This window comes from Neopelma chrysocephalum, unplaced genomic scaffold (genome assembly GCF_003984885.1).
Source record: "Neopelma chrysocephalum unplaced genomic scaffold, ASM398488v2 Primary Assembly neopelma1_96577, whole genome shotgun sequence".
Lineage (NCBI taxonomy): Eukaryota > Metazoa > Chordata > Aves > Passeriformes > Pipridae > Neopelma > Neopelma chrysocephalum.
The window spans coordinates 70943-80588 of NW_020925222.1; the positions used below are offsets into that span (position 1 = coordinate 70943).

At 41.6% G+C, this 9646-nt stretch overlaps 1 long non-coding RNA gene across 2 annotated transcripts; it reads left to right on the forward strand.

Annotated features, from left to right (window-relative positions):
- Nucleotides 1–2859: 2859 nt before the first annotated feature.
- Nucleotides 2860–7557, forward strand: LOC113981478. 2 transcript variants are annotated; one of them, XR_003538431.1, is made up of 4 exons: nt 2860–4548; nt 5292–5350; nt 5884–5944; nt 7327–7557. It is a non-coding gene; the product is annotated as an uncharacterized LOC113981478 (long non-coding RNA). The 2 variants fall into 2 exon arrangements; XR_003538430.1 differs by lacking the exon at nt 5884–5944.
- The last annotated feature ends 2089 nt before the right edge of the window (nt 7558–9646 follow it).

Genomic DNA, 9646 nt, shown 5'->3' on the forward strand with positions numbered 1-9646 from the left:
CTTATGCCTGACCCCTGTTGTCAGACTGGATCCAAATGTCCCATTAGAGTCTCATAGAATAGAGGGCTTTCCAGGCCTTGTTCAGTTTCAGAAATCTTGCCCTTTTCTTAACCACAGGGATAGTGAGGATGTTTCAATGCCAGGGTTGAAAGCAACAACCTCTTGCTTCTGTAGTTCAAACAGCTAAAAAGCAATCTGATGGCCAAATGTGATGCCAGGCTACACCATCTACATGGGGGGACCTGTGCACTGCTGGGGCAGCAGCTGACAGCAGGAGGGCTACAGAGAGAGTGGGTCTCAAGAAAATAAAGATGAATATGACAAGAATCAGAAGGAAGGTTCTCTACCATGTGCTTTGCTGTTTGACCTTCAAGGATCCTATTGGACATGCTGTAGGATTTCCAGTTGTATGCGTTAACTCCCAGCATCTGCACCCAGGTCTGCCGGATACAGTGGGCACAATTTTTTTGTGGAGCTGCTGTGGGATGGGATAATCCACACTTCTGTATCTTCTGCACCTGTGGATGCATTTATCTTTCAGTCCACAAGGGGCTCAGTCGATCTTCTTGCATTGCTTGAGGGATAGGATTTCAGTTGGCAGCTTCTGGGTCAGGCTGGCTTTGGCATGTGGAGTAGCTCTGGGAAGGAGATGGTTTAACTCTGAGTGTCCTGCGTCAGTCTGTCTCTGATGTCCATTAGGGTTTCACTTAGTGCTAATTTACAGCTTCCTTCCTGCATGGCTGGCAGCTGTCATCCTACCAGACCCCTCTTCCGACTGTGACACTGACATCCTAGGGCCATGACATGAAGCACTGAGAAAAGGCTGCAGCAGGGAGGTGGCGCATGCATGGTCACCGGAGAGCCTGCCTTTCCTGCACGTGCTTCCAGAGTCAGCCAGCTCACATTTCAGCTGAACTCAGTCTGGAGGTGGACACATTCAGCACACATCCTTCCTGGGGAAAGGCTGTCATCCCTGAAACACTGCTTCCTCCAAGCCCACTGACTTCCAAAACGTGGCATGGAGTGTAGAGAGCAAGTTAAAGCATTAGAAAAAAAGGTTTCATTTCACATGTGTTACTGGGCAAATTGACATTCTCCAGAGGAGAATGTAGATGAGAATTGGAATGGTAAAAAAATGGAAGAAACTCGTGGGTTGAGACAGAGACAGTTTAATAGGTAAAGTAAAAGTCACATACACTAGCAAAGCAAAATGAGGAATTTGTTCACTGCTGCCCATGGGCAGGCAGGTGTTCAGCCATCTCCAGAAGAGCAGGGCCTCATCACATCTAACGGTGACTTGGGAAGACAAATATCATCACTCCAAACTTCCTCCCCTTCCTTCTTCTTCCTCCAGTTCTATATGCTGAGCACGACACCAATACAGTATGGGATATCCCTTGGGTCATTTGGGGTCAGATGTCCCAGTTGTGTCCTCTCCCAATTCCTTGTGCACCCCCAGCCTCCTTGCTGGTGGGGTGAGTGAGGAGCAGCAAAGGCATCGGCTCTGTGTAAGCCCTGCTCAGCAGTAACAGAAACATCCCTGTGTTATCAACCCTGTGTTCAGCACAAATCCAAAACATAGCCCCATACTAGCTACTACGGAGAAAATGAACTCTATCCCAGCCAAATCCAGCACAGAGGCCACACTCTTCTCTTCAGCTTTAGATGCCCGCATAAATGTTGACAAAGTTTTTCACATAACCTGAAGCATTTTCAGAGGGGGTGCCTTATGTGATCTGGAGTGCTGTCCATCTCTGGTGCCTCCATACCAGTGTCAATCCCATTCAAGAAAGGCTTCAAGGCTATACCTGCTGGCCTCCTTCCCCTACCAGCACCCATCCCAGCAGGGGTTGCAGTCGGGGTCTTTCTCTGCCGAGGAGAAGGGGAGTAAAGAGCTGATGCCGCACTACCCCAGTGCTTGGGGTTGATGCCAGGGGCTGGCCAGACAAAAGGTAGCTGGTGCCCAGGCAAACAGCTGAAGGCTTGGTTTTGCGTTATGAGCTGCTCAGACAGAGCTTTATTTGCTCTTTACCTTATGCCAAATAGGGAATCCCTGTGGGGAGTAGACACTCAAACTAATGTTTGCCCCTGGGTTAAGGATGTGGGGACATTAGATGTCAGTTTCAGGATGACCTTGTGCCTCTGTGTAATAGTCACAGACACCAGTGGAGATGCAGCTCCCCTCCTCCTCTTCCTCAGCTTTCCTACTCTGTTGTCTCAGTTTCTTCATCACCCTCTCCTCTTCTCCTTTCTCCTTAGTCTGCACAGATCCATATGGCTTTAACAGAATATCATTAACCTGCAGCACTACAGAAGGCTGGTGCTTTCTTAAAAACCTGCCACTTTCTATTTTTACCCTCTCTGAAGTACAGGCACCTCAGACCATGCTGAGGGGGCTGACCTGCTGCTGTGAACTGATCTTGGCTGCTCTATCCCTGCACAAGTCTTATCCTGCTGGTGCTTCAGAGATGCCTTGGACTCCAGGTTGTATCTTTTCAAACTATGGCCCCTTAAGAAATGTGTACAATACCCTGTCTAAAATGGGTAGGAGGAAACTTACCTTTTCAGATATGCATATGCAAATGAGGATGCTGTGAAATTTGAATAAGAGTATGGGGTTTTGCTCTGTTTCTATATTTCAAATTCCCTTCTTGTCCCATCCTCATTTATTTTTTCTCCTGGTTTCACAAATGTTGCGAGAAATGAGATAATTTGCCTTTACGACACAACGTGGTACAACACAGGTGTACTTGTATTCCCCTCCCAGCTCATTTTAAGTTTGTGTTGTTCACATTGCTTTTTAGGCAAGAGTCTGCTAATAGGACTCTCCCTTTTTTGTTTCCCTCAATCTAAGTAGTATTTTCCTCATTTAATGGCTGGATAAGAAAATATTCACTACTTTCATTTCATGTGATTGCTTTCTGTTCAATGATAATGATATATTTTCATGTAGTACTATGGTGTATAAGTTGGGACGAAGGGAGTGTAGATTGTTTTCTGGCTGGTTGCAAACCTTCTCAACATTTACCAGTCATTGTACTGGCAGCCAGTTTAATCACATATTCATGGTAAGGGAAAGCACGTTGGGCTTCAAAGATACTTACAAACTGCCTTTTTGTGAATGTCGAGTTATTTTGCCTCAGAATTAAAAAAAAAAGTCTTAACACTATGAGATCCAGCTGGACACTCAACTTTCCAAATTCCAGGAATGCTAACATTAAAATTTGATATTAAATGAAAACCAAATCTTTAAACCTTACGAAATCATCAAGTTTGATCTTGAAAGGTATCTCAAATGTTTAAAGCTCAAAACTTGTAGATGATACTGGTGCGACTGAAAAACTTTTTTTTTGCAGCAGCAGTTTTTCGCTTCAGTGTTCAAACTCTGGAGCAGAGGAACATAAGGCATAGTACCAGATTTGGGCATTTTATATATCCTCTAGTGAAAATTGCTTACATAACTTGAACACGCAGTTCATGCCTTGCAGTATCATCTTGACTCTGAGGACTCACCACGGTTGCAGAGCATGTTGGCTCCCAAAACCAGGCTGTTCCATATTGGCTGTTTAAATGTCTAAAGCATATTTAATTAAAAAAAAAAAAAATTACATGGGCAGGTGGTTGCTTGCCTGGAAATAACTCTGTGTTTACAGAAAGCTGTGGTTTGAGGGATCTTATAATTTACTGCAATTTATTTCTTTCATGAGCTGGTAGGTACAAAAAAGGCTTCTTTTTCTTCTTTCTCCAGCTGCAATATTATGAAGTGGTGCACATCAAAATCTGCATTTCCCCTGCATACAAGGAGCAAGCTTTGCTGTACACAGGGCTCAGCTGTCATGGAAGAAAGACAGGATGCAAGTGACCACACACCTGTTTTTATTCTCTGCCTCACGGTCTCTGCTGGATCTGGTGCATTCTCTTCATAAGAAACTGCTATTACAGTAGGGTGTCACTTCAATCCCTGTTCACACGTGTTATTTCATAGCTTTTGGTTGGTTTTTTTCACCATGAGATAATCAAAACATAAGAACAGATAATTTTTGGGATGGTTAAGACTTCTGGTAAAGCCATGGAGTTCTTTGTACTTCTGTACAAATTTCCAGGTAAATTTTTCAGTGCAGGAATCTGTTCTTGCCTTGGGGTCATACTCCAGTTCCTGCAGTCCCTGGGTCAGAGTGCTTTTTCTGACTTCATCCCCCCAGGGAAAGCATGGGTTGTCTCAGTAGTGTTCATGCCTGCCATGAATCGCTTATTCCAAGGTCCCGTGTTTCTACATCTAGGGCTGTGGGCTCTGAACATATTGCAATGAAGGACCTGAAGCTGCCTAGGATCACAAAGTGATGCCATGTAAGTTTTGAAATACCTCCCAAAGGGTACTACAAGGATCCTTGTAAGTACTGCCCTGCTACTGTCCCTCTTTGAGCAGGATGGAGTCATCGCTGGTTTTATTACTCTCCTTTTGAGGCAATAGGTACAGTCATTGTGTGGAAAGGCTGGAAGCTGGGATCTTATGACCTAAAAGGACAATCTGAACAAAATTCTTGAAAGGTGAAAAGTTCTGTATGCGTGGTTTAACCTATTAGTGAGTGTGGAAGGTTTTCACTGCTGTCCTTGCCTATCTTTGAAAGCATGTGATTTAATTTCTTCCTATTATCAAGATTGTTCCTCTTGCTTTTTCCTCCTCACCTTCCTCCTTTTGTACATGGCTGCTGCTTCTGATGCAGCTTGTATTTGCTTTACACAACCCTTGCTGTCTTACTGTTCAAAACTGCCTTCGGTCTTGATAAGAGCACAACAAAAAGCAAAGCACATCACGGCCACAGACCAATATTGCCTCATGGAGCATCTTTGAAGCAACAACCTTGGTTTCTCACTTTGCTTAACAGCTTCTGTTTCAGACCCTTTTGACCCAATTTTCACAGAGCTTGAGAACTCATCGCCTGCTTTACTTGGTGTCTGCTATACAGCTCACTCTGTTCAGTGATTTCCAATTGACCTTTCCAGTTTATCTTGCTTCTTTGCCACCAGCCAACCAAAGGGCAGGCACTGAATATGTTTAAGGCAGTAGGTTGCTAATGTGGGCACTGTTTGGCCAGTGGATGTGCATCCCTGCAGCAGTATGAGGAATGACAGGAGGATATACAGCCTGCTAGTAGAAGGCAGCTGATTTCAGAGCTTAAAGGCTTTGCATAGTAGAGCCTGTGCCAAGGAATATTAAATATTATTCCATGTTCAGAAATAAAACTCTGCAGATGATACTGAATGGTATTTCTCTGTATCTTCCCTTCCAGTTTTTCCCAAAGAACTCCTCAAGGCCAGCGTGTAATTTTGGAAAGATTCAGTCCCTTCTGTAAGTGACTGCATACTGTACATATCTTGTCTTTTCAATTATGATGCTGGTTTAGACTGTATATGTTTTTTCATGTCCAGGAGACTGACCCTGTGTGATTTTGCTTAGAGAATAATGATTAATTTTATTTTAAAATAAATCTAATTTTATTCTTTTATCCTTTGAACATGATTATTTTTGAAAGTAGAATAGCTCACTGGATTCTAAGAACTGAGTGGCTTAAAGGGGCAGTTGTGGAAGCTAATCCTTTACTTTCCAAGTTGCTGACTCAATTCCCATTGAGCAATGTTGCCATCTGACAACTGCCTGCAGCTCACATCAAAATGAGATGGTGATTTAAGGCCAGTCCTTGGGACTGAGGGGAAACTGAAGGAAAGAAAAAAACCAGAGAAGTCCTCTAATCTCTACTGCAAGTTGGGACCCTGTGGACACCCTTGGCTAAGTACCAAGAACAGAGATGAGAGATGCACACATGGCACTCTGCTTGGAAAGATTCCTTATCTCAGTGAGTAAACTCAGCCCATCCTTCACAGGTCACGGTGTGACTCATGCTTCAAGATGCTTTGCAGCAACGATGGCCTGACTAGCCAAATGGTAATCTTAAAGTGTGATGGATGCTGGGTGCTTTCAGTTACATGAGAGTGTGTAATGGGTCAATTTTCTTTTAGAAAAAAACTCATGTTTAACGAAGTCTGTAATTTCTGCAAAGATGCATGTAAATACTTTGGCATTCCTGAAAATTCCTACATCTTCCAAGTGTAACACACTTCAAGGCTTTTCAGGAATGATGAAACAAAATTTGACCTCTTAGATTAATCAGCTTCCATGTTTGCAGTGGCACTACAAGATTTGGGATACAGTGCCATTAAAAGACCATATGTGCTACCTCCAGAGCTTGCCTGTAATGAGAATATTGCTGATTTCATACTTTGATTTCAAGTTACTTTAAAGCTGCATAGGTCTGCTAGGAGATGAGAATATTGGAATGGAATGGGCAACACAGGGAAAATATTCAGCAATGCCTGACTTTCATAAATCAGAGACTCATCTGCAAAAATATCTTTTCAATCACTTGTAATTACAGCTGTCCACTGATAACCTCAGGCCCAGGATGAGACATTAGATTAAGGCCATCAGGTGTGCTGGATTTTACAACTTGGCTGATTTAGTGAGTTACTTCAATAGGTATTATAATTGATGTGAATTAATTTCTTCACTGCATGACCAGATCTCCTTGTTAGAAGTCATGTTCCCTGGTCTGGCAGACAGTGCAGCCCGGAAGATCAGCTCAACACACAAGGCTAAGCCATGGGAAAGTGTCTTTTCTTAATCGGAGATGTAATTTTACCTGCTGCTTAAATACTATGCTATTAATTCTCTAATTCACAAGGGTGTTAGGGAATGCTATCCAGTGTTCAGGACAAACAAAATCAAAGTTTGTTACAGTATTGATCTTCTCTAGGTGAAAAAACAGAGCAGAAAATCCTACCTTACTTGAAGTTTGCCCATCTCCTCACTCTTGTGTCCTCCCACATTTTATTTAGAGATACACGATTCACATGCCAGCTGTCCCTTGCGAATGGTTAGTGGCAAATGCAGTTCACCTCCAGATAGACACTCCTTCTTATGCTAGCTCCATCCTGACACAGGAAAAGCCAAACATGGCACTTCTGGAGGATTTGGGAGTGTAGAGATCCAGAGTCAGTATTGGAAAAGAGAGGTGTGAGATGAAACTGAAAAGCTAACAACATGCCTTTTTTTGTTCAACTTTCAACTGTCCTACTGTAGCATCAGCAGACCCTGATGAAAGGGTGAAAAAAGCCAGGGTGTTGATTTTTGCAGTGTCAGTTGAGACTCTGTCCAGGAAACAGAAAGTATTTTATAAAATAAGCCTTTGTAGGTGCTGGAATATGTTGGGCTTTGTTAGTGGTAAAAAATACCTTCTTGATTCTTTGTTACCCTTGTTCTCATTATAGAGTAAATGGGAGTTTTTCTTTGAACAATGGAGCTCACCTGATAATTTTGAAGCATTTGGACAGTTTTGTTGCAAGTTGCTATTTTCAAGTTCAGTAGGAGGATATAAAATACATGACTGATGCACAGCTCTTAGCTTGAGGCACCAGAAACAAGTCAAGAAGGCAAACTGGAGAGCTAACTTGGAGAGCTGGTTATACTTCATATGCCAAATATTCCTTCTCAAAACCAGAAGGCATTAGTCATGAACAGTAAGAATTGTCTGTATTCTCACAGTGCACAGGTTAAATTCCATTGTTCTCTTCCTCTTCACACATTGTTTAACAACAGCCATGGTTTAAGGTTAATTAGATTAGTTTCACATATTTTGGAAGCCATGGAAAGATGAAGAACAGCAAACAGATAAGATGCCAGGAGAACCCCACTTTCTGTTTCTGGCTTTGAGGTTGTCTCATCCCTTTCCACCTCTCTGCCATACGTTCCTTATGAAAAATCCATTAGTTCAGATTGCTTTTTTGATAAAAGCTTTTGTTTCAGAAGACAAAATCTCTGCACTGAACCTGTGCAAGAAGTCCATGATCCATGCCTGTTACAAAGAGCTTTTATACATTCAAGGCTGGGCAATTTCACGGAGAAAAAGTACAGATGATGTCCAAACTCAGGCAGTGGATACACATATTTTCCCGCCAGTGCTTAAACTGAAATCACTGATAGATTTTAGAGTTAGTGCTGGCCTGGTGTAGCAAAAAACTCTTACAGGTCTTACCCTCAAATGTCTGCACTTTCATGCTGGCATAAATGAGTGATGATTTACGCCTGATTCACATTTTTAAGGCACTCAGAAGAAATTTGAGAAGAAAGCATTTAGCAATAATTCATTGGGCCCATGGGTGAAAATCAAGACACCAGAATATTCAGTAAAAATTAGATGGCCTGGGATGCAGTGGGAAACCTGGCTGGCCAGTTTAAGACAGATATCTAACTCTTGGATGGCTTATGTTATAAGAAGTGATGTCTGTCTTGGTTCTCACATGTTGGTCTAATCAGTTTCATACCAAAGTAATTCAACTTATTCATGCAGGCATGAGAGGAGAATGAGGGTTCTAAATAGTAAAAGATTTGTAAACATCGAGCATAAAACAGGTGTTATCTCCTGGCTTTTAGTTGTTAGTTCTTTGTGCTACCTGAATGCCACATTCAAGGCTTTTAATAGTATTAAAATACAACTTCTACACTATAGCGTAAGAGTTTGTTGCCTCTGTCCATCTTACATGTGCTTCAAAATCTTTCTTTTACTATTTTCAAAGGAAGATTGTGTGAACTTAGCAAAAACCTGAGTTCAGTTTGAGTTTTTAAACTTAAATTTGCCATAAAATGTACTTAAACTTATTATAAATGCAGCAAAGTAAGAAATAGGCTTTTTTCTTTTTTTTTTTTCCCCAAAGTCTTGGCTTTGTGTCTGCTGAGCTTATGGTGTCAGGAAAGTGAGTCAAACTTTAGCTGGTGAAGATGGACTTGTTTTCTCAGGGGCAAGTGGTTTCAAAAGTCTCTACTGGTGCACTTTGTTCCCTGGCAGGGATGGGGAGCCATGCTTGATTTAATTTTGTCAGTTCTCTACATTCACATGCATACTCTGTTTTTCATTTGGTCCTTTCACACAACATAGCAGGGAAAGAAGCATTTCTTTTAGCAAAAAACATGATTGTGAACACATAAATTAGCAGCAGCCTGCAAGTACAGCTTGCTGTCTTCTAGAGCTCACTTCTATGTAGCAATTGACATTGTCCATTTAATTCAGCACTGACTTTATACAGGTTTCTAAAGCATCACTTACAGTTTTGTTATCTGACTTCAATAGCAAAAAACAACATAGGTGACCTATGTTTAACTCAAAAGAAGTAATAAAAGAGCATATGCTTATTAAGCAATAATATAGGAATCCTAATAAGCTATTTCTACAACTGCTTCCCAAACTAGAAGTATTCATTCTTCAAATGAGCATTGGGTACTCTTTTCCCAGAAGCCATTTAGTACTGTGGCTGAGAAAAACAAATTGGCCGACAATGGATTGCAGTATGAGCTATGTTTTGAGATGAAGTTATGTTTCTTTCCTGGGTAAAGGCTTCCTAATCTGAATCTGTCCAAAGAAAAATTGACAGTGCAATCAACGTACTGATTAACAGACTAACTGTGGGTGAATCTTGCACAGAAACCAGGAGTTTATACCAGTCTACTGAGATTTGTCTTAAAAAAATATGATCTTCTGAGCTTTTACTATTTCAAGAAATTGGAAAAATACCCTTATTATTCATTCAAATGTAA